This window comes from Chiloscyllium punctatum, chromosome 25 (genome assembly GCF_047496795.1).
Source record: "Chiloscyllium punctatum isolate Juve2018m chromosome 25, sChiPun1.3, whole genome shotgun sequence".
Lineage (NCBI taxonomy): Eukaryota > Metazoa > Chordata > Chondrichthyes > Orectolobiformes > Hemiscylliidae > Chiloscyllium > Chiloscyllium punctatum.
The window spans coordinates 15,866,797-15,887,648 of record NC_092763.1 but is presented as its reverse complement, the minus strand read 5'-3'; positions in this window follow the sequence as shown (position 1 = coordinate 15,887,648).

The window sequence follows — 20,852 nt, the reverse complement described above, 5'->3', positions numbered from 1 at the left end:
GAAGGGTCAATGCTGAGTTCAATATCTTTGTTCAGATGTAACATTGTTTAAGGTTGCTAATAGTATCAAACCTGCCAAGGTAAAGATTAGTCCAGTCATGGATATATTCTGTATCGCGGCCCAGAATCTTTGATGTTGTAGTTGGCTGCGTTGTTAGCTTGTGAGTCGTGATAATATGTAGATCCATTCATGCTGATAGACTGACAATAGCTGGTGCAACTGATTCAATGACATAAAACCCTTCCACTGGGATCTGTATTGGTGGTTCAGATGGATTATGCCAATCAGCATTCCCTCTCACTTTGTTTCTAGCTGTGTTGACCTCCTAGGTCTCTGCATGGCAATAACTTCTGGAACCATAAATCAATACCAGGATTGGCACACTGACATTGATTGCTGTGTGTGGAACTTTGGAGTGCCTATACCTACAAACAGTCACGCAGCTTAGAGGGATGTTGGTTCCAATGTATGTGAAATCAGACCTGTTCCCTACAATTAGTTTACCGTGCATGTACTGCACCACACTGTGCCAGGAAATAGGCACTGGCACCATGTTGAATAGTTGTGCAGTGCATGCTGTCCATTTTATTTTGGATATGTCACTTGGATGGAGATAAAATCTTCAGCTTTTCTAACAGTATTCATCTGTTCATCTGTTTCACCACATGAATTGTCCGAAGGGGGTCTGAAGGTTTTAATGTTGTGGTTACCTCTTGAACTTTGTTGTCATGCTGGTGTGCCCTGGATGGAAGTTTGAAAGTTTATTTGTCTTTGTTCCTTAGTTAGTCTTTCTTTATATGTTACTGTGGAGCACAGAATTGCTGTTGTGTTTCCTCGGAGCAACTGGGCTAATGGAATACTTTTGCCCAATGTCCTGTTGTACAATAAAGCTTGCAGATGCCAGAAAATGCTGTATTCTCTGGTGAGACAAGAAACATAATTTTCTGCATGATAGAGCATAACTGGGTTAGGAGCTAGAAACCCCACTCAGGACTGAATTGACACCCAGTTCCAGTAGATGAGAGCTGGGTGTAGTGATTAATCATCATTGTTGATGTTTATAGAGGCAGTTAGTTTGTGTTCTCAGAGGCAAATGCAACTGCTGTCTGTTTAAAACAAAAGTGTGCTGGAGCAACTCAGCAGGTCTGGCAGCATCATTGGAGAGAAATGTTTCAGAATCCAGTTACTTTTCATAAGAGCTTTGTAGTTACCTTCATCAATTTAACTTTGAAACATAAATGAACTCATCCATAAATAATATATTGGCATTTTTATGCCTGCCTTATTTCTTGATTTATTCTATGTCCTACAGTGTAGCTTCTGTAAGAGGGTCTAAAGGCTACTTCAGCAGTACGTTCTTCTCTTTGTCATTTCTTACCACCACCCATTTGCATTCTACCTCTTGTGATCCAAGATCATTTTTTGCTATTGCATTTATTTAATCTCGTAATAATAAAGCTATTCCACCAGCCTTTCCCTCCTGCCTATCCGTTCAAAGAGTCACATCTCTGACTATTTAGTTCCCAGCTTTGATCTCCTTGTATCCATGTAACTGTAATGACTACATGATCATGCCTATTAACCTCTATTTGTGCCAATAGTTTGTATAATATGTTCTGAATATTATGTGCTTTTAAGAGTCATCAGATCTTATTTGCTACTGTTTCTCTAAGTCTGTACATTCTTCCTGTCCCACGCTCAATATCATTACTGAAATAGTTGCCGTGCAATTCCACCAATTCCTTTTGCTTTGTAAGCCTACACATCCCTTTCCCAAACTCTCCCCACACCCATCTATTAAGTTCAAATCCTTCTCTACGGCATTACTTATTCATTATGCCAATGATCCCAGAATAGTTTGCGCAAAGTCTGTCCCACCAGAACAGCTTCCCTCTACCCAGTACTGGTGCCAGTGCCCCATGAACTGAAACCCATTCATCCTACATCAACCTTTGAGCCACATCTCTAACTCCTTGACATCATTTGCCTGATGACTATTTGCTCATGGTTTGGTTGGTAACCTCATGGTTATTATCTTGGATGTTTCGCTTTGTCATTTAACTGTTCAAATTCTTTCAGTAGAATGTCCTTTCAAGTCTTTGTTCCACCTATAAACAGACCCACATCGAGTAATTCTGCAAGTGGAGATCAAAAACTCCATGCCATTTCCAATTCGAGTAGAGGAACAGAGGCTGGCAGGGCCCAACTGGGTGACAGTTCTGTCTAATGACTGTGGGTTACACCAGACCCATTTAGAATCATAGAATCCCTCCAGTATGGAAACAAGCCCTTTGGCCCAACAGGTCCACACAGACCCTCCAAAGGGTAACCCAGCCAGATCCATTCCTCTATCCTGTATTGATTCCTGACTAATGCATTTAATGTACACATCCCTGAACATTATGGGCAATTTAGCATGGCCAATTTACCTAAACTGCACATTTTTGGATTGTGGGAGGAAACCGGAACACCCAGAGAAAACCCATGCAGACACAGGGAGAATGTCCAAAATCCACACAGACAGTCGTCCAAGGCTGGATTCAAACCCAGGACCCTGGGGCTGAAGGTAGGCGTGCTAACCATTGAGCCACTGTGCTGCTGCTCAGGGAAATTAGGGTTTGGAAATAATTCCAGAACAAAGAAAGATAAGTATGAGCTAGTTACCTCAGGGACAAGCTGGAGAGAAAAGGGAGACAAGAGTAGCATCTGTGGCATGGTCAGTGGCTTCTCAGGCATGACTGTGGGCCAGGGTAGATGTCTAACGTTTGTATCAAAAGGTTACAGTGATCACTGACTGCTTTATACTGCTAGAGAGAGAAGTCAACAGTCTCTGAGACATCAGGTTCCGACAGACATTGCTAGTGAGGGAAATGCAGGATTTTCCATCTGGAAGCAAATTAAATTCCAATGTGCTAATAAAGGGACTCATGGGAAAGAGTATAGTGATACCATTGGTTTGAGTTTATTTAAAGAGTGAATTTGTAATAAGTCAGTTCACATTGAGGAGGGGGGAGGAGGGAGCATCACAAGTTTTCTAACATTCTGACTAACTGAATTTCTGCCCAGTTTAAATTGAGGACACTTAAAGGTACATGCAATTTTGTACATTGAGGTACCACAGCTGGTAGGGAAGATGGGTTGGTAGTACTGAAACAAACAATTTTCCTTTACATGCCGGGAAATATTCAGCAATTTTCCATGTTTCATATAGGGTCACCTCCTTTTTATGATTGGGCTTAATTCTGTCTTCTCCGTCTGGCCTCCCTTTTCTCTCATTTTGTCTCCATGGTACTTACTTTGCCCCATTGCCGCTTAGTCTGAAACAGCTTCTAGATCCAAGTTCCCCACAGTTTACAGGCCCATACGTTAATATGTAGTCATCATTCGGAATTGCTGAGCCCTCCTATCCTCCATTCCTCCACATGAGTCCAAATTGGAAAGGAAATGGAGTTTTTAAACTCCTGGAGGCAAATTACCTCACACAGGTTTTCATAGGTGGCTTAATTTTCAAGTGTCTGTGTTCGCTGGTCAAAAGCAAGCTGGTCAAGCCATATATATCGTCAGGCTACATCTAGGTTAGTAGGTATCTAAAATGCCTACTCTTGTTGCCTCATAATCAATAATACTCTTATCAGGTAAAAAAAAACAATAAACTTCATGAGCTTTCCCTCTCAGCTTGCTCTGTAGCAGCCCTGCCCAACAATGTACTGGCCAATTTAACTGCTGCACAATCTTTCAAAAGTGATAAAGAAGATGTCTATCTTTTCCTCATCAAATATCAAGATTAAAAGGGCAAACCAGCCCTTAGGTTTGCATGAAGTATGGTTTCTCCACCATAACTGTTCTCAGTCTCCTTTCTCAACTTGAGCTTTTCAATTTAAATTCCCTTTCTTTCTTGGAATATGCCTCTTTTTCTCAGTGTCTCCTCTCCCTGTTTGGTTTTCTTTTAGATAAATTACAGTGTGGAAACAGGCCCTTCAGCCCAACAAGTCCACACCAACCCTCTGAAGAGCAACCCACCCCAACCCATTCCTCTACATTTACCCCTTCACCTATCACTATGGACAATTTAGCATGGCCAATTCACTTAACCTGCATATCTTTGGACTGTGGGAGGAAACCGAAGCACCCGGAGGAAACCAATGCAGACACGGGGAGAATGTACAAACTCCACACAGACAGTTGCCTGAGGCGGGAATTGAACACAGGCCTCTGGTGCTGTGAGGCAGCAGTGCTAACCACTGTGCCACCTGGAATTTTCTTTCTTCTGTTTATAGAATCAAGCCATATGGCCCATCGAGGCCCTACTGACTCTCCAAAGAGCACCCCACCCAGCCCCATCTGCTACCCCATCCCAATGACCCCGTATTTCCCATGGCTAATTCACTTATCCTGCGTATCCATGGACACTGTGGGCAATTTAGCATGGTCAATTCACCATTGTTGGACTATGGGAGGAAGTCGGAGCACCTGGAGGAAATCCATGGGGGAGAAGGTACAAACTCCACATAAGCAATCGCCTGAGGGCAGAATCAAATGCAGGTGCCTGGTGCTGTGAGGTATCAGTGCCAGTCACTGTGCCACTATGCGGCTGTTGGAATTTTTAAAATTCTAATCAGAGCTGTTCTAATCTTAATTTATATCCAGCCCTAGTTATTTTGCTAACTATTTTGCAGTCGTCTTTCTTGGATTTCAAAGAGCTTCAATTCTAAGTTTTTAAATATTCCCTTTATTTCTTCCAAGAATCAGGTTTCTCTTTTTCTGTCAATTATTTTGTCCCGATGTACGAAAGCATTAACATCAAGCAGGAATATCTTTGCATCTTTACCAGTTAAGATTTAAAAAAAACTTTTAAAAAGTTCCAGTTTTATAAAAGAGGAAAGGTTACTGTGGATCATACAGGTTGTATGTTTGCTTGTTGAGCTGGTAGATTAGTTCTCAGACATTTCATTACCATGCTAAATGACATCATCAGTGAGCATCTGATGAGGCACCAGTGTTCTGTCCCGCTAGCTATTTATCTGTCTTGGTCTGATGTGGTGAATGATATCACTTCCGGTTCTTTTTCTGAGAGGTTGGTAAATGGGTTTCAAATCTACATGTTTGTTAATGGAGTTCCGGTTTGAATGCTAGGCCTCTAGGAATTCCTGTGTGTGTCTTTTTTTAGCCTGTCCAAGAATGGATGTATTGTCCCAGTCAAACTGGTGTCCCTCTTTGTCTGTGTGTATAGATACTTGTGATAGTTGGTCATGTCTTTTGGTGGCTAGTTGGTGCCCATGTATCCTGGTGGCTAGTTTCCTGCCCATCTGTCCGATGTAATATTTGTTGCAATCCTTGCAGGGCATTTTGTATATGATATTGGTTCTGCTGGTTGTTGATACAGGGTCCTTTAAATTCATCCTGAGCTGTTTCAGTGTGGTGGTAGTTTTGTGTGGAGTATTCACTTTGATGTGGACTATACAGAAGAATCACATTTTAGTAGATTGCTTTTGAGCAGCAATGAAAGAAGGAAAGTAACTTAGACAGATAAAGCAAGGATACTGAATGTTCATCTCTCTCTTCCTCTCCCAACTTCAAAATCCAGCACCCAGCAAAAAAAAGTGACTCATGATTTACTAACTTTGTTGTGGTGCTAAAACTAAAACATCACCTTAGGATGCCAGCCAATGTCACAGCCCAAACATCCGCTCATCCTAACTGGTGTTAGCACTGGTGCAGTTCACATTTTTGATCACCCTGGCATGCAGCTGTCTAATGCAACTAGGTCATGGGGTGCTGGATGAAATATAACAATAAAGACTCTAAGAACTTAAACTACAAATGCCTTTCCCTTTTGATTCTGTATAGATACCCTCACTCCTTTTTCCTAAGCTGTTTGCGTGTATGTTTTATGCCACATTTTTATTTTTTTTTGGCAGGAGTGAGTAATAAATTTGTTCTATCACTTACTGAAGGAAACTCTGAATTGGCACCTTTGTTTTGATCAAATAAACAACATTTTAATTGAAATGCATGTTTAATAGAAGAATAAAATTGTTGAAACTAATTTTGAGGGGATTGAGCTGATTTTGAGCTGATCACCCCTTCTCACCTGGTTATAACAAATTCTGGGGCTCATTTGGGGTTACGATGCACAGATTAAAGACAGAATTGGTTGGTGGAATAAATTGTTCCTGTATCAACAACCAGCCGAACCAATATCATATACAAAATGCCCTGCAAGGATTGCAACAAATATTACATCGGACAGATGGGCAGGAAACTAGCCACCAGGACACATGGGCACCAACTAGCCACCAAAAGACATGACCAACTATCACAAGTATCTATACACACAGACAAAGAGGGACACCAGTTTGACTGGGAAAATACATCCATTCTTGGACAGGCTAAAAAAAAGACACACACGGGAATTCCTCGAGGCCTAGCATTCAAACCGGAACTCCATTAACAAACATGTAGATTTGAAACCCATTTACCAACCTCTCAGAAAAAGAACCGGAAGTGATATCATTCACCACATCAGACCAAGACAGATAAATAGCTAGCGGGACAGAACACCGGTGCCTCATCAGATGCTCACTGATGATGTCACCTGGCATGGTAATGAAATGTCTGAGAACTAATCTACCAGCTCAGCAAGCAAACACATAACCTGTATGATCCATAGTAACCTTTCATCTTCCAATATGTAAACTTACCGTGCAAGTGTGAACAAAACAAAAGATGCAAATTTCTTGAGTCTCAGTGTTTCACAGAATCATAGATTCCCTATAGTGTGGAAACTGGCCCTTCGGCCCAGCAAGTCCACATCAACCCTCCAAAGAGTAACCCACCCAGACCCATTCCCCTACTACTCTACATTTACCTTCACTAATGCACCTATCCGACACATCCCTGAACACTATGTGCACTATGAAGGGCTCTTGCCTGAAACGTCGATTCTCCTGCACCTTCAATGCTGCCTGACCTGCTGTGCTTTTCCAGAACTACACTCTCAACTCTGATCTCCAGCATGTGTGGTCCTCACTTTTTCTGGAATGTGCAAAGAGTTGTGAATCACTTGAAGGACTGTTTTATATCTGTGGCACTGGGGATGAAAAGGCAAAGAAGAATGGCTGATTCATCCAAATCATATCTGCAGTCTGTATCTTGTTCCTTCTCATCATCAATCAATCATCAAATCCCGACACTGTAGAAGCAGGCCATTTGGTCCATTGAGACCACACGTCTGAAGAGCATCCCATCCAATCCTGTAGCCCTGCATTTTCCATGGCTAATCCACCTGGATTGGTGATGATTCACCACGGCAGATTCGCTGCCAATGATTAGCGACTACCGGTTCGCCACCAGCGTTTCTCCACTGAGGTCGTTTGACCTCTGGAGACCATTCACCACAGGAAATATATACATGTACTGATTGTTTTCCCTCCCGCCTGTTCTTTCATACTTCTCAGTCCCCTTTATTTATACAACTACATACTACATATTGATAAAAAAAGGTAAAATAAATATCATTTTATTGGTTTATATATACAAATGAGTTACAAGCTTTAACCAGAAAAAGGAAATATATTTTAAAAATCTTTATACTGGCAGTAAAGTCTCACATTAATATTAAACAATGAAATCTTGGTTCATTTGATAGTTATGCGCTATTCCTCTAAGATATTCCAAACAATCTCTTTCACCGTATTCAAGAACAATTTTCTTTATTCTATCGTCTGTGTCTCCTATCATTCCTTTTTCATCAAATTATTTTCTTCATGCTGCTTGTCGTCAGTAAAGATGCTAGGACTGCTTTGCCTGAGGGACAGCTAAACTTTCGTTAATAAGAACACTATGTACTTCCAGCGATTCTTCTGCACGACATCTTAAACTTGTTTTCACTTTCGCAACTTGGACACTTGCTGCGGAAGGGGAATGTGTGTGTTCATTTATTGTTTTTATCACAATGCTACTCTTGGTGTGGATCCGTCCATTACATCGGCCCCTTTGTTTACATTGCTAAAACTTAATACTTGAATCACCCTTGGGTAGTTTATCAAAACATATATAAAACTATCGTGGTAAAACTTCTTATTTCCATGTTTACTAATAATTTCTGTTTCCATTTTGAAGACTTGAAATGGAAAAAAAAACAAGCTTAAAAAAACTCTCCTGTAACAAAAATAAGTTGTTACTGAAACAACGCAAACACTACCTTAACCAATATAATGACAATTTTATATCGTTTAGATATGCTTGTTCTCTAAAAATTTCTATTAACAAAATTAAACGGTTATTAAAACAAGTAAACACACTACCACCAATATTCAAAATATACGACTTATTTGCATGGCGAATTGTCTTCAGTGGTCAAAGGGCAGTGGCTAATCGTCGGTGGCGAATCTGTTGTGGCGAATGGTCCCATCCCGAATCCACCTAGCCCACACATCCTTGGACACCACAGGAAACCCAGCATGACCAATCCACCTGACCTGCACATCTTTGGACTGTGGGAGGAAATCACAGCACCCAAAGGAAACCCACGCAGACATGGAGAGAACATGCAAATTCCACACAGATAAAGTTGAAAATCACACACCAGGTTATAGTACAGCAGGTTTATTTAGAAGGGCTAGCTTTTGAGCGCTGCTTCTTCATCAGGTAGCTGTGGAGCAGGATCATAAAACACAGAATTTATAGTAAAAGATTAACCTTTTGCAGTAAATTCTGTGTTTTATGATCTTGCTCCACAGCTACCTGATGAAGGAGCAGCGCTCCAAAAGCTAGCCCTTCCAAATAAACCTGCTGTTGTGTGATTTTTTTTAACTTTGCCCACCCCAATACCTTCACATCCACCTGAGGCTGGACTTGAACCTAGGTCCCTGGTGCTGTTAGGCAGCAGTGCTAGCCACTGTGCTGCTGGACAGCTATGTTATTATGTTGTGCTCTGCAATGTTTCTGAGCACAACTCACCAGAATTATTCTTACCGCAACCCACCCCCCCACCTCCCGACCCCCCGCCACCACCCCAGCTGGTGCAGACCAACCAGGTACCTGAAATATATCTTCAACCTGGTGATTGTTTTGTACAATTACGCACTTTCTGATTCGATGGTTTTCATGGTGGTACTGTTCAGCCATTCATCGGATTTCCAATGGGTGTCTACGGCCATGTGATAAACAGGTACCCCCTTGTCTCCTATAAGCCATCCTTTAAGTCTGTCTGTGGGTCTGAGGACTGCCACAAGATGACACTTCACTGGGAATGTTGTAAAAACATCATTCCCACACCAGTGCATCGCTCTTCTGATTCATATAATACTCCTGGTTGAACAGGCTGTGCAGATTGCTATGTGTGTGCAGTCAATGATAACACTTAACCTTAGGAAGCCAGCCAATGTCACAGTCCAAACATCAGTGTCATCACCAGTGCAGTTCACATCCTTGATAGCCCTGGCATGCAGCTGCCTAATGTGTGTTTGGGCTGCTGACTGAGAGATCCTGGATATATCGCAGCAGATCCCAGATGATTAACTATAATGAAGAAACTAGTGAATAATTTTAATCACGGGTGTCACTTGATCACCAAGACCACCAAGCAGCAAACCCAAAAAAACTGCAGGTGCCCAGCACTGCTTGATGCAACAAATTGAGTCTCTTGATGCACTGCTCTGAGATCACGTCAAAGAAAAGCAGCCTCCGACGATACACCCTGTGTCAGGGTTAGTCCATCATCATTATCACACTGCTGGTGATCTCTTCACTGTCCAGCAGGTCTTTAAACAGCAGGTTAATGGTGATGGTCACAGCATTCTTTATCTGAGGTCAAATCTAAAGCAGCAGCTGCACCATGAGCTTGATGTGATTCAGGAAACCTCTAAAATGCAAGAAGTAAACTCTCAGCAAAAGGGACTGTGAATTAACTCCATTTTGTCCCCACGAGTAAGTCAGAAATGGCTGGGACTACTAAGGATTTGTTGTTGAATTTCCATGAAACTGATCAGCCGTTTCAATGGCTATTGCATTCACACTTTGCTTTCACTGTTAAAGTCTGTGGAACCCATAAATACGCAGTTCAATTTGAAAGTCAGTGTAAATATCACTCCAGTTATCACATGTTGAAAGGGAACTTGTCTCTCCTGAGAGGGTGTGTGCAAGCAAACTCTGCGTAAGTGTGGAACTTGGATTCCTGATGTGCACCCATTTTGTCCTGTTTTCATTGCCTCCACATCTGAACTACCACTCTCCTGAAAATGAAAAGTTTCCCTCGACGCTGTGTGATAAAGGTGCCTATAATGCGAACAAACTCGGCAATTACTTTGAAGATTGTCAGCGGTTTCCTGCAACCAAAACATATGAATAATTTAGCAGGGAAGATGTTCTCCTGCTTGTGAAAAAACAGCAGCTTCAACCTGCTATTGTAATTAAAACTTTTATCAGATGGCCAAACCTACAACTGAGATGTGGGGATGGAAAGGTTTGCTTGTCTCACTCCCTCTAGCAGCCCCAGGAATCACACAGGAGCAAAGGCAAAGTGAATTCCTGCATCTGAACGTGTGACATACTGTAGATCCATGTTTTAATAATGCAGTAGTGTTTCACAGTTTATTTTACTCAGTAGTTAAACAAAAATGAGTATCAGATGGAGTCCCTTGTCTGAAATTGCCACTGGTTAGGTTTGTTTTTCCTTGTCACTTGAACTGGGTGCCTCATAGGCCAGTAATTTAACACTTGCCCTCAGTGGCCCTGCAGGTCTTATGTCACGGGGCCACTTTTCTGGCATACACTTCTCCACGCCCACACATGTTCTCCAAACTGAGACTTAACCTTTCGCAGTGTAATTTGTTTGCAGAACTGAAGAAGGCAGGATGTGATCGATGGGTCCATGTGGGGCTTTCAACATGAGCCTGTCTGACCAACAACCGCAAGACAAGAAGAGCCGTCATCACATCCCCGAGTAATGCAAACCCCAAGAACAAGAGTTTCTGAAAGAGCATTCTGTTTGAAATTGGGCTCCCTGCTAATCCAGGTAGAGTAGAGCACAAACATGATACCCTGTGTTCTCGTCGACCCCCCCGGCCTATCATTCAGTCTGAGCAACATCAGTGTTAAAGAGAGTGGGGCAAACACAAAGGGAGTTCCAGTTAGTACTGTAGAAAGTCTCAATCAACCAAACTACTGCATGGATGCATTCTGCTGTCTGTCATTTCTGTTGTCTCAAGCAGAGTGCATTTTCTAAAATTAAATAATTTGCCACAAGTTGGCCTTTATTAAAGCATATCACTGTGTTTCCTTGCATAATGTAGATTCAGCAAAGACATTTTAAAACAACAAATGCAGTCATCAAATTTATAAAAAGTCTTAACAAGATATGTGTACAATTACAGTAGGAAAACAACATTCAGGACCAAAGATCTGAGCTAAGCATTTTGTTTATTATGTTAACTGGAAAAGGAGCCGTGAACTAGAATTGGTATGAGCCTCTTTTTACAGTACATCACATTGCACAGAATGGCTCGCTTCTCAAACAAAACAAGAATAATTAATTCCATTACCCAACTCACTGCAATTTGGAAGTGAACTATAGCATCTAAGTGAATCTACCTTCAAATGAAAAACATACTGGCTTGAAGATATCTTTCCCAGGCTGAGGTTAAGTTGCATAGTCAGGCCAATGTTCATGGAATTTCACAACCAGCCTGAGCTTTATAGAATCCACACAGTGTGGCAACAGGCCATTCAGCCCAACAAGTCCGCACCAACCCTCTGAAGAGCATCACACCCAGACCCATCCCTGTAACCCTGCATTTCCTGTGACTAATGCAACTAATCTACACATCCCTGAATATTCTGGGTAATTTAGCATGTGAACGTGCACATCTTTGGACTGTAGGAGGAAACCAGAGCACCAAGCAGAAGCCCTTGCAGACAATGTGCAAACTCCACACAGACAGTTGCCCGAGGCTAGAATCAAACTCATGTCCCTGGTGCTCTGACGCAGCAGTGCTAACCATTGAGCCACCCTGCCACCCCTTTCTTGCTCCTGGTGGCTTTTGAATAGATCGCTGAATGCAAAAGGTAGAAAAGCTGTTCCAGTTCTATATTAATGTTCATTATTCTTATTATATGAACACACAAAATTAATAGGGCCTGCGTAGTTCTGTCATGTTCAACTGCCTGCAGTAGCTGCAGTAGCTCATTCGCGATGCTGGTAGCAGTGGGATCTCCTCTGCCCTGAAGCTCTTTAACCATGTACTGCACCTATTGTACTCTTTGCTACCTTCCCCCACCCTCCTCTCTGACCTATCACCTCCATCCCCACCCCCATTCACCTATTATACTCTTTGCCACCTTCTTCCCAGCCCATCCCCCCCCCGCCCCACCCACCCCCATTTATCTCTCCACCCTGGAGGCTTCCTGCCTGTATTCCTGATGAAAGGTTTTTGTCTGAAATGTCGATTTTCCTGCTCCTCAGATGCTGCCTGACCTGCTGTGCTTTTCCAGCACCATTCTGATCTAAACACAAAATTAATAGCCAGGGAAAGACCAACTGACCCATGAAGCTTGCCACCTGCCTTGAAGGTTAGAGCATCATGATGAAATCCTTTCTTCCTGACTGCACCATTCCTTCACAACCCCATTGACCATCTCATCCACCTCCATTGTAACCTCCTGTGCTAAAGTGTGAAGAAAAAAATCCAAGGCTAATATGGAGAACAAATTCACATCTAACCAATGCTTACAAGCTACAAACAACAATGAAAAACTTTGCGTTACCTATAAAGCCACTTGCAATCCCAGCCCCAGCCAGAAACTGACGCAGCTCAGATATGAAGGTAAAGAGATAGCACCCACCACACCACCCCAAAATATATTTCAGACGCTCACTGCGCTCTGAAAAGAAAACACCCAACGTCCTGAATATCTCTACTCACACATTGTTTAAACTGGTGTTCACTGGTCATCCCAATCTGTTCCATACAAATAATTTATCAATAGTGTACCTATCCAGTTTTATAGATCTTTATCACGGTGCCTTTCTAAAGAAAATAGATCAAGGTCTGATATGATCAGCTGATTTTGTTTTACATTAGGATCAGTTTTGTTGTTTGTCTTTGAACCAAAATCCCATATTTACCCAGTTTGTGGCAGCACTGAATCTTAGAATTGTACTCCAAATGTGATCAAATTGACCTGTTTCTTGAAAGTAAATTACCTCCTGCAGTATTATTTGCAGGTACTCTTTGCTTAGTTTGCATCTTTAAGACAGCTGTTCCAAATAAGCAAACCCATTGAAACTGTAGCTACTATAAAATAAAGAACTGCCGATGCTGGAGGTCTGAATGAAGCAAATGCAGAAATAGCTGGAGAAACACAGCTGGTCTAGCAGCATCTGTGGAGACAGAAACAAACATGGGAACATTTCAAGTCCAGTACGACTCTTCTTCGGAACTGGGGTAACCAGAAAAGTGGGTTAAGGCCATAATGAGATCAGTCATTCTCTTATTGAATGGCGAAGCATGCTCAAGGGGTCAAACGATCTAATCTTGCCCCTAACTACAAAATTCTTTAAAAGATCTGAAATTATCTAAATTATGCTCTTGTCTAATGCAGGACATTAGATATGTGAGAGACGTTAGCTGGACTGAAAGGCCCAGGGTTTCCATTCAATTTCACTGGGTTTTTTGACACAGTTCATCCCCAAAAACATTGAAAATAGTAAGAAGGATTACTTTCAAAACAATTGAGTCTCTTGTGATCTTTTACACTGGTTTAAGGATGCCCTGAGCTCCACACACATGCACATTGCCCAGAATTGTGCTTCTCTACTCTAAATCTTCAGTTTGTTCTTGTGAACACAAGGACACCAGTCTGCTTATTGGAATGATAAGATTTTCAATTTACATAAATACTGCCGATACCATTTTATCCCTATATAACTAACAAATGGTTCTGTATATTTTTGAAAAGATATTTAATATAGATTTCTCCAAGGTGATTGATGAGATATTCTGATTCTGTTTTGTGATAAACTTTGGCCTGGATCTCCCAACGCCAACAGAGGCGAATATTAAGACTTTTTTCACTGACACGTGTTAGGGCACTTCGGGAGTCCTGACCCACCTCCATGTGAGGTAATTGCCCAGGGAGGTTAAAATTCCAACCAGCAGGTTTGCATTGTCTACACCCCTTCAAAAATATCTCAGCCTCTGATCTCAATGTCAGAGACCGGGGCATGTTAGCTGAATACTTATCCTAACACTGTCCAGCTGTTATGCTCTGGCGCAGAGATGTGATTGGCAGGAGGCTGGAAGAACACAGCAGGCCAGGCAGCATCAGGAGGTAGCGATGTCGATATTTTAGGTGTAACCCTTCTTCAGGACTCTGAAGAAGCCCTCAAGAAGGGTTACATCCGAAACATCAACTTCTCCACCTCCTGATGCTGCCTGGCCTGCTGTGTTCTTCCAACTTCCTGCCTGTCATCTTTGGATTTCAGCCTCTGCAGTTTTGTTTTGTCTCCAGCAGAGAAGTGACGAGCAGAAAAGCTCAACCCCCATTCACCCAACCGTCAACCCCTCAAATGATCCAACTTCCAGCATATCTGAAACAAAGAAAGACAGAAATTGCTGGAGAAACACAACAGGTCTGACAGCATCTCTGGAGTTAAGATTATGACACCCAAAGAATCATTGGACTCGAAGCATTAACTCCATTTCACTCTCCACAGATGCTGCCAGACCTGCTGAGATTCTCCAGCAATTGTTTCCCCAACATTAGTCTGGGCCTCTGGACTACTAGCCCAGTAATGTTACCATTATGCCAACACCTCTCTTATCTTCAGAGTTAATGTGATCACTGGGTGATTTATAGTAATCAAACTGCAGTACATTTCTCTCTTAAATACCACTTAAAAGTTTTAATAAAAGCTCTTTTTTAAAGTTTTATGAAAATTTAAGAAAAGCTTTTACTAAAAGCTTTCTTTTAATTTTAAAAATTTAGTTCTGAAAATCTGCCTAAGCATGCCAGTACAAATGTGTAAATATGTTAAGCAGACTATAAGAATACTTTACAAAACCAGAGCATCTTTTAGAAAAATTAATACCTGGATAATCACAATGGAAAGTCTATCTCATGGTATTTTTACTTACATATGGTGTACAGGTTGCACCAATTTAAATATCTGTGTGGCAACTATGTATTTTAATGTTGACAGTTCAGCTGGTATGTTGGACACAGGGTGTAAGGGATTAGATCCAAGCTTAGGTAGAGAACTTTTGAAAAGAAAGATCGTCAGCTCAGTCGAGTAAGTTTGGCTATAGGGGGCTCTGTACGGTGAGGTTTATGAGAAAAATGTGTCTTACAACATACATGAAGAGCAAACAATTAACAAATGTGCAAAATGGAGACCCATTCATTTCACACAATTCAAGATTAATTTAATGCAAAAAGTTATCGTTTGTATGTATTGGACTTTTAGGCAAGTATACAGAAGGTTGACATGCTGATTGCCAATAGAAACCAGGCAACTAAGAATCAGAAAATCATTAAATTCAAAGTCACAGTCTGGTGTTTATTGTGTAACTATTATTAAACAGTTAGAGAAAGGATGTGTTACATTTTAAATTGAATTAGTTGTACTGAGACAAGTGGCAAGCTACTGTTTGTACCCAGAGTTGAAATTTAATAAGGGCTGTGAATGCATATCTGCTAAATCCAAACAGGCAAGTTAATTTACCAGAAGTCAGCCAAAGCCTGTGTTAATTGTGTGTCATAAACTTCATTAGTTAGAGTACCTTTGATGTGAGACTTTCAAACTTGGTTTGCACAGAAAGAACTTGTATTTCTTTAGCACCTGCCATCTCAAAGTTACTTTGCAGCCACTTTGCAGGTCACAGGGGATCATGACATGGTGGCAACATCATTCGACAAGTATCCAGCAAATCAAGCTAATGTTGTGTGACCATGGGTTTGAATCCCATCGTGACAGATGGTGAAATTTAAATTCAAAAAGGATTTGGAATAAGAGCTCGTTTAACAGGGATTATACTACATTGTTGTAAAAACCCATTTGGTACACTCATGTCCTTTTAAGGAAGGAAACCTTCCATCCTTACTTGAAGTGTCCAACTTGCCAACATGAGACACACAGAAATGTGATTGACTCTTAGGGATGAATCACGAATGAATAAAAAAAACTTTCCAACTGTACTGGTTCCAGGAATGAGAAACATTAGTTTAGATTCTGGAATGGTTATTCTTGGAGAGAGGGCAGTTGAGAGGAGATGTGATAGAGGTTTTCAAAATCATGAGTAGGCTGTATAGAGAATAGAATAAATATGGCGAAGTTGTTACCATTCATAAAAGAAACAAGAACAAAAGGGCACAGGTTCATTCTCCCCGTGTCAGCGTGGATTTCCTCCAGGTGCTCCAGTTTCCTCCCACAGTCCAAAAATGTGCTGGTTAGGTGCATTAGCCATGGGAAATGCAGAGTTAGAGGGATAGGATGGGTCTGGGTGGGATGTTCATCCGATGGTCGGTGTAGACCCAGTAGGAGAAATAGCCTGCTTCCACACTGTGGGGAGTCTATGATTCTAAAGCATTGTGCAAAAGAAGCAAGGATGATTTGAGAAAATCTTTTTCAACAGCAAGCAGTTAGAATATGGCATGCACTGTCTAGAAATCTGGTGAAGGCTGGTTCAATTGAGGCATTCTCAGGGGGCACTGGATGATCATTTGGATCAAAATGGTATGCATGGATATGGGTTTGGGGGAGGCAGAAGATTGGTACTAGGTACTAGAACAAGTGGAGGCATGATGGACTGAATGGCCTCTTTCTACACTGTAACAATTCTATGATTCTGTACTCAAAATGGTGACGTTAAAACTATTCCTTTCATTTCTCACTTAAGCACAAGAGAGTTAGTATTTAATTTTGCACATTTTATTAATGAGCTGGCAGAGATCTCCCTTTGACTTGACTTGGGGCTTCTTGCAAGTCGGTTCATAATGGTGACCAAGAGAGTCGGTCACCATCTCTGCTCACTGTTTCACCCCTGAACAGGGAGAGGGAAAAGTGAGAAGACGTTTACTTTTCCTTCCTGTAAGGGAAATTTAGAAAGAGTTAACTGAGACAATAAGCAGTTTCCCTGATGTTACTGCAGCTTTCCCCTGTGTCAGACTCTGAGGTATGCATTTCTCCAGGATCAGTTTGCACACACATGCCAGTCAGACAATCCTGTTTTGTAAGCTAATGACATTTCCTAGTGAACTGCTTGTGTTGATTGGCATTTGACTTGTGCTAAAAAAAACCTTCCAGATCTAGTCTCTAGTATTAGATTTCAAATCTCTGTTTTGGGCTTTTAAAAATACAGTCTGTTTTAAAGATTAATTTCTTAAAACGTAAACATATTTAAAATCATGACAAATTGAAATTGTGGCTTTGTAATAATATAAGGACAATCTTCTTTTCAAATCTCATATCTCTTGAGCTTGTAGGTAGAATTACTTATGATATAATCAGAATCACTTATAATTGAATATAACATGCCTGGGTCTGTCACTTCCACAAGTGCCGTTTCTAAATAAGTTAGCAGCAGTTCTTTTCACGGTTAGTCAATTTACCCCATACTGTTTTGACAATCCATTAGGAACACAGGTGGAGACCGGCCCCAGGAGTGTTAGTTTGACTATTCTAGTTTGAAAACAAATTTACAGCAGCAGAAGCCTTCAGCAACGCTTCATGTTCAAATGACTCAAATATCATGATCATTAAAATTAGTAATCAGCTATTAGTTAATGCAGGTCTGGAAATATTCGACTGAAGTTACACAGAAATGTCTATGCAAACTTTTCAGAGTGTGTAAATAGGAAAATGGCAATATAGCTAGAGAGTCAAGTAAAAGTAGAGTTCAGATCCAAATGGCCATCATATGGGTTGGATACGATAATAATTCTGGTCTGTAAACAGCAAGCAATCAACTAATCACTTTGAATGTTTGTAACTGTGAATGGGTTCTTTGTAATGTTTAAACAAAGAGTACTGTCCCATCTGTTGTGTCCTAACACAACACACTCATCATCAAAAGATCGCAGTTTCAGGTTTCATACTGGCCAGGCGCTCAGTTCAACTTTCCTCAGTTCTCAACTGAGCTAAAACATAGCATGCCACGTGGAGAATGAGGCAATTAGTGCAAAGGACCGAGGCAACATAAAAACATTGAGGCAGAATGCATTGTCTCCTGTTGTGCAAGTCCATGTACTTCACTTCCTGCTTCCAGTAGGTACCCAATAGGATATTACTATGTCGTTCGGTCAGTTAATTTCCATTCACATAGTAAACAATGATTGCTTGGTTAAAAATGCTATTCCACTGTTTCAGTGTGTTTGGTTTGACCTTGCTCATTCCACCTTATCATGTCATTAGAGTTTACCAAGCATGCAGATTTTCAAGACACTTCTGATCATTATTGCTGAGTTGTTTCTACTTCAAATCATGCTAACAATGGAACATATAAATTAACAGAAGAAAATGCCCCAAGAGGTGGATTTCATAGCCCCCTCTATCATCTGGTGGAGGGAAAGTAAAGTGGGTTTCGAGCTCACTGCTTTCCCTCCTGTGGGTAAGGAGCTCTCCAACGTTTGGATTATTGAGGGCCTTAGGTTGCCAATTAAAGGCCACTTCAGGGTCCCTTTTGACCTCCTCCCTTATACAGTGCCCAGAAAAGGTGGAAGGAAAAGAGCAAGCTTGCTGTTTCTCCAATGGAAGATAATAAGCAGGGGTACCTCTTTTGATCAGGTGGAGGAAGGTGGGGCAGCTGCTGTTTCCGACATGCCACGTGTAATGCCTCACCTTTTGTGCTTTCCCTCTCAGAACCCTGGAAATTTGCTCCTCCCTGCACCCCAAGTCTCCTGACCTCCTTGAGGACCCTGGTCCTCATCTGAGCAATAACATGGGACTTACTTTTCGGGTCCCAATATTCACAGATGCTCTTTGTGAGAACTCCTTTTAGCCCCAGCAGCAGCTTTGACCATGTTCTGATGTGTTAACTGTTCAGCTCGTGAGGGTGGAATTTCCTGACACCCTGACCTCCACCCCCAGTAAAATTAATGCTCCCCACCCCAAACATTCATCAAGTTCACGTCTACCATCCAGATGACTACAACTGCTAGAATAGAGTTCTGAATGATTATGCGGGTTAATGTCTACAAATTACTGTCTAGCAGACTCAGATATGCACATTGAAACATGCCCCTTGTGTAGTCAGAAATACAGTCTTGAAACTATTATCTTGTGGCTGGCCACTTTTGTGCCAAGTGCATCTCTGTTCCATTGTATCTAGACTCTCCTAATTTTATAAAGGATCTGTAAAGTCCATCTGTGGTCTTGGAGGGGGTTTCACCAACAAAGGTGAATTCTCAGCATAATGCAGCAGCGATGGTTTCCTCTACTGCTGCTATACAAACAGCATTCGATGCTGTACATTGCTTTTTGTTTAACAAGAATGAATGATATTCAGAGTATCAGTGAGATCAGGTTGGCATTCAGAGAAGTAAAGATTAAGAAGATTTATATAATTATGCTGCATGAGTGGGTGGGAGATGGCATGTTTGAGATCCTGTGCACACAGTTTCAGATGGTTCTGATCATGGCATCACTGACGATTTGTCCCTAAACATCACCCTGTCATGTTCCACTGTTTGCATTTGGAAGAATGGGGAAGGAGCTAATTGCATATATTCCCCATGTCCATTTGTGGAGGGGATCAACCTTCTCCTTCATCTCTCAAATCTCCATGTCCTAAAATGAAATTTCCTTTTAGAAAATGCCACGTGGTGTTTAGCTGCCTCATTTAGACCATACTGAAGGTTGCCATCCCCTTGTTGTCTAAAATTGGGACAGCAACAAGCCCAATGTAGTGTGTGGACTCCAAGACATAATGTCTGGCACTCCCCCACTCAGATGCTTATCCCAACCGTGATCCACACTCCACGCCTGGTGGCATTAAATAAGAAGCAATTGTAAATCAGCATCAGAAAACAGCAGTTTTGTTTCAGAGCTGGAGCACTAGTGTTAGCTCCTGATTCTGGCCATCAAACCATTGACAATATAATCTGAGAGATGACCAATTTTTGTGAAATGCAAAGAGATTCTCGGCTGCTCTCAGGTTAAAAAAAAAACTATAGATTATTGCTTTGGAGACATTTTGCTTGTGTTTGGTTGTAGCTTCAATCTACCTGGACACGCAGTCCCTATCGAATGTTCTTTGCTCTAAAGAGGTAACCGGAGTCAAACCATTTTCTGAATTTTGGGATCTCTGATAATTCCACTCGAGCAGCAGGAGAAGGAAGAGCAGCAACAAGAGGAATGAGCAAAAAAAAAGGTGGACGTTTATGAACTCAGGACAACATAATTTAGTGAGGATGATTTTGTAAGTGTTTTGCTAAAGATATCTTGGTGTGTCACTTGCTGCAACAAGCCCTGAAATGAGCCACAACTTGCCGATAGCAGTCATCTTTGCAGCCCTGACTCCTTTGAAACAGCAATAGGGGTCACTATATAACTACAATCAACACCAAGTCATGCTTGCATTAAGAAGGCGACTGGTGTCCCTTCACCAAATATCCTGCTCCCCCAGACCTAGTAAGATTCATATTGGGAAGCACATTTCAAGCTGCCAACTCACCTATTCTACACAAAATAACCCAACAGCTGAAGTGGCACAGAGCCCCATGCCAATTCCTCAGAGAGCAGAGTCCATACTCTATCAAAATTGTGTTGCATCTGAAAATTGTCACCTATCATGAGATCGGTTAGGCTACAAGAACTAATGACGGCCAATCATATTCATGTCTTCCTTGTGAAA